Consider the following 5642-nt stretch of genomic DNA (forward strand, 5'->3'; position numbering starts at 1 on the left):
GAACGTCAAATTAGTTGACAGCGTTGGTTTCACTCTGTCCCGAGTATCACGTTCAGTGGATGTAAGGGTGGTACTGAACGCCTCGGGTTCCGTCGCGCACATACCCCCAACCGTATTGCTGCCAGAACCTTCAGCTATACCAACATCTTCAGCGATATTGAGTACTGCTATCTTAGACACTGGACGTTGCTGGATATCCGCTGTTGTTCTACGGACTCGTCCATCCCTTCCTGGGTATACTTAACGGATTCTTCCGCGTGTCCAGATGTTCCTCTCCTTCTCGATGGCAATCATCACCAGGTCACCGACCTGGACATTCCGCACCTCTCCGAACCATTTTGACTGCGGCGACATAACTGGGAGGTATTCTCTGAGCCACCTTTTCCAGAAGTTGTCGAGCATAACCTTGATCATGCCCCAATTGGAACGCAGGGCTTCTGCATCATGCGTCGGCTTCGTGGCTGGCTGAACTACTCCGCTGGAGCTTATAGGAGCAAAAAAAAATGGCTCGGCGTCAAGGCATCGTGCTCCTCGCTCTCTAGCGGTAGATAGGTCAGAGGGCGCAAATTGACCAAGGATTCTACCTCCGAAAGTGCTGTAACCAACGTCTCATCGTCTGGATTGGTCAAAAGACAGCTGAGAGCACGCAAGTCTCTCCCATACCCCCACCATGTGAGGAGCGTACGGCGGGTTAAACTTCCACTGGGTTCGGTAGTTGATAGCCACCAGTGTTCCGTTGATCGACCGTATTTGTCTGGCAAGTTCGCTGCTCACGCCTTAAAAATTGGTTCCTTGGTCGGAATACACCTCCAAGGGAGCTCCTCTACGAGCGATGAACCTACGAATTGCCTGAATGCAAGATTCGGTTGACAACGACGTCGCCACTTCCAGATGTATTGCCCTAGTAGTCAGGCAAGTGAATAGGGCTACCCATCGCTTTACACTGGCCCGTCCGACGCGAACAGTAAAGGGTCCAAAGTAATCCAGACCTACAAACGTGAAAGCTCGTACGTATGGCGTGAGCCGTGCTATCGGCAATGGACCCATTCTCGGTACTTATGGTACACATCGGTACACCGAACACCAGGTTCAGCATTTCGCAGTCTTAAAATGTACATATATCGCCTCCACTTTTACATCTTATGCAACATCTTGTGCGATCACTGGTTGACTGGGAAGCCAGGCGAGTACCGTTTTGGAATCACTCCGCATCACTCTTCGCTTGATCGGAATGGTGTGATTTTCAGTGACAGTCTTCATCAGTCGCGTTAAAATCTTTGCTGCCTGAAGTTCCAAACGAGGTATCCCAATCGATTGCAAAGGAGCTACTTTGGTCTTTGCACTAACCAAACAGCACCGGATTGTTCCGTTGTCCACAACTCTGAAGTAAGCAGCGGCCGCGAACGCGTTTTCGCTTGCGTCTACGAACACGTGCAACTCCAACGATTCATATGCTTCTTGGCTATATCCGGAAAAATAGCACCGCGGGATCTTCACTTTGTCCAGCGACCGGAGTATATCCAACCATTGCTGCCAACGTGGAAGTATTTCGCCTGGAATTTGGTCATCCCAGCCGACCTTCGATCTCCAAACCTCCTGGATGATGACTTTCCCTTCGATGACAAAGGATGCGACGAGACCTAACGGGCCAAACAGACTCATCTCCAGTCTTAACACCTCTCGTTTGGTGGGAGTAACCGCTGCGTCGAACAGGCGCTCCAAATCTCTTCGGAAGCTGATCGTATAAGAAAACAGGTCTTCGCTCGGCTACCCAGCGATCATTCCCAGGATGTGTTCTTGCTGATTGTCCTTGTCCATCACAAAGCTTCTTGAGAATTTTGCTCTCCGATGCGCCTCAACACTTCGGGTGAGTTGGACATCTAATGTCGTATCTGGAAGCCTCCTCGAGCGTGCACTGTTCGTACATCCAATGCTAGCTGAACCGCTTCGTCGACGCTGTCGACGCTATCCAGATAGTCGTCGACATAGTGGTTCTTTATTATTGCCGCGGCTGCTTCTGGGAGTTCCATTGCTTTTATATTCTTGGCAAATTGTGTAGAGCATGGTGAGCAAGTTGAACTGAATATGACCACGTCCATCACAAACACTTGTATTGGGTCCTCCGGTTTGTCACGCCACAGAAACCCCTGTGCTTGTCGATTATCGGGCCTCACCTCCACCTGATCGAACATCTCCATAATATCGGCGCTAATCGCAATTTCCTTCTGACGGTAGCGGCAGAGCACCGCTTGAAGAGGCACCAACAAATCTGGACCTTTCATTAGAGCCGAGTTAAATGATACTCCTTGTACGACAGCTGCCGCATCCCAGATGATTCGCAACTTCTCTGGCTTCCGGGGATTCACAACGATACCCAAGGGCAAATACCAGATGAAAGCAATTCCTGGAGGAATCTCTGCAAGAATTCAAGGAGCAATCCCTGAAGAATGCCTGAAACATTTCCTGGAAGAATGCCTAGAAGAATTCCTGCTGGAATTTTTGGAGGATTCCCTAATGTAATTCCTGGAGAAATCTTCGAAGGCATTCCAAGTGGAATTCTTGCGAGAATCCTGGGAGCAATTACTGGAGGAATCTCTTTAGGAAATCCTGCAGGAAAACATTGAGGAAACCCTGGATGATTTCTTGGAGGAATTTCTGAAACAATTCTTGTGGGAATTCTTGGAGGGATCCCTGGTAGATATACTAGAGGAATGCCTGTAGGAATTACTAAAAGAATCTCCAGAGAAACTCCTGGAGAAACCCCTAGAGAAATTCCTGGTGGAATTTCTAGAGGAATCTCTAGATGAACTCCTGGAGGAATTTTCAGAGAAATCCTTGGAAAAATTCCTAGAGGAATTAACAGTCCCTGGAGGAAGTACTGAATTTATTCCTGAAGGAGTTCTTTAAAGAGTATGTACTCTTGTCTATGTAAGGAGGAATTGCTGAAGGAATCGTAAGAAGAGTTCCTGGGAGGCTCTTTGGAGGAATTTTTAAAATAAGTTGTTCCAGAAAGAAACACAAGGATTTCCCGAGTTACGTCCTGCAGAAATTATTGGAGGAATCCATGGAGGAATATCCTAGAGGAATGCCTGAAGTGATTAACGGAGGAATCTCTAGAAACACTCCCGGAGGAGTCTCTAGAAGAATTCCTGGAGGAATATCTGGAGGAATATCTGGAGGAATATCTGGAGGAATATCTGGAGGAATATCTGGAGGATTCTCTAGAGGCATGTCTAAAGGAATTCCTGGAGCAGTCTCAGAAGAAATTCGTGGAGGAATTCCTGAAGGAATTCCAGGAATAATTCCAGAAGAAATTGCAGATGGAATCCTTGGAAAAACCCTGAATGAATTCTCAGAAGAGTTCGTGGAGGAACTCTTTGAGGAATCCCTGAAGTAGCTCCTGGATGAATCCCGGAAACAGTTCCTAAAGGTACTCCTAATGGAATCCCTAAACAGTCCCTGGAGAAAGAACTGGATTAATTTCTAGAGGAATTCCTGAAAGAATTTCAAGAGGAACTCTTGAAGAAACTCTAAAAAGTGTTCCTGGGGGAATCATTGGAGGAATTTTTGAAATAATCCCTAAAATTGTTCCTGAAAGACACAGAAGAAATTCCCGGGTGAAACCCTGGTGGAATTCCTGAAGGAAAACCTGGAGGAATTCCTAAAGAAATCCCATGAGGAATTCCGGAAACAACCCCATGAGGAATTCCTTTGGAAATCCCAGGAAAGCGTTCTTAACAAATTCCTGGGAGAGTTTCTGTAGGAAAAAAATATGAAGAAATCCATGTCTGCAATATTTTTTTGACGAATTATTATTATTGGAATCTTTGTATGAACTCCCAAAAGAATGTATTGTACAATGTTTTAAGGAACTCCTGGATTAATTTTTAGTCAATCTCTGGTAAAATTTCCTAAAAGGGTTTCTGGAAGATATTGCTACTGAAATACTTCGGATTATTCCAGATTGAAATGTTAGAGCAATATCTAGTGGAATTCTTGAAGGAAAATATGGAGTAATCCCTAAAGAAATCTCGGAAGGAACACTTGCAAACATAACTGAAAGAATTTCTGTTGGCATTCCTGTGAGAATCCCTGGAGAAATTTCTGGAGGAACCCTAGAAAAAAGCACTGGAACAATCACTGGAGGAACCGCTAGATATCCCAGGAGAAATTCCCGGAGGAATGTCTGGTGAAACCCATAAAAGAATTCTTAAAAAAATTTTTGAGCAATCCATGATGAAAGAATCAAGGGAGGAATTCTTGAAGCATTTCTTGGAACAAAGCCCGAAACCTCACCCGAAACAATCACCATCGGAACCTTGCAAAATGCCCATGTGAGAATTCACGAAGGAGAAACTCCTGGAGAAGTTTTGTGGAATTTCTGAAAGAATCCCTGAAGAAGTTCCTGAATAAATGCATAAAGGGATTTCTAAAGGTGTCCTTGAAAGGATTCGTGAAGAAATCCCAGGTATTTTGCTCTTAGAATGACGTTTGTTTGAATTGAATACAAGAGAAGATTCGTGTAGCAGTAGCACATAACCGCAATCTTTAGCAACATATGGTTCTACAAAGTCCTTCTTTTTCCCCACCGCAACCGGTCCCGGCATGTATGGAAAAATTTGGCATTTGTATTCCATAAATAAGCATCACAAAGTTTAGCCATTGATGTTATTTGATCAAATTCTATTTTAGGATTGAAGTGGTTCTTGTCACGTCACCCCCCTGCAATAGTTCAACTGTGGCCTGAAGATACTGTGCTCATACGAGGGGTCGACTGATTGAACCAACACAGTGACCGGGCATAGCGTAGACAGAAGCAAAGAGTAATGAGATGTTTGGAAGGCAAACGAAGTGGACAAAAACAATGACTATGTGATTTGATGTGTTATGTCGAATTAGTATGCAGTTCTTATCCTAGCGATAAATTGATTATTCTACTACGAAACCTAATGAAAATATAGTGTTAAAGTACTTGAACTAAAACTAAATTGGTTATTCAAGATGTTAAAAGGTATTTTGTGCTGAATTATTCACAAATTATCATCATATTTTGAATTATTAAAAATCAGTGAACTAATATTATTGTTGTAGCCTAAACAGGACATTGATCAGTAGGACGTAAACATTCAAGCCAAAATTGCATAAATCTCTTTGAATTAGATAGAGGCTGAAGACGTAAGTAGCAATTACTATTTTCTAAAACAGGTAAACTGATAAAACTTATATTTATAGTACGGATAATACGTTGAACTCGATCCAGTAAGATCGTGATACGATATTTCTCCAAACTGAGAGTTCACCAAAATTTGTAAGTTGCTCTGAATTCCTTTAAGTATCATGCTAATAAATCTCTGTTTTAGCTTTAAGCTCACCATTCATAAAACTTGGTTTGCTAATCAAGATTTGGACGAACTCAGTTCTCTTGAAGAAATATTTGGCGAAATTTTTCTTTTCCTCGAGTAAAAGAGGTTTGGTAATTGTTGTTAAAAACTTAATTATTAGAATAGTTTATTTTTTTCGGATTTTTTTTGAAAGTCTGAGTTATTGATAATTTTTGAGTTGGTTCGATTTAAAAAAAACTCGATTAAAAAAACGGCCCTCCTGCCCCTCTCTGGCTACGCCCATGGATGATTCACAAATAA

Source organism: Aedes albopictus, chromosome 2 (genome assembly GCF_035046485.1).
Source record: "Aedes albopictus strain Foshan chromosome 2, AalbF5, whole genome shotgun sequence".
Classification (NCBI taxonomy): domain Eukaryota; kingdom Metazoa; phylum Arthropoda; class Insecta; order Diptera; family Culicidae; genus Aedes; species Aedes albopictus.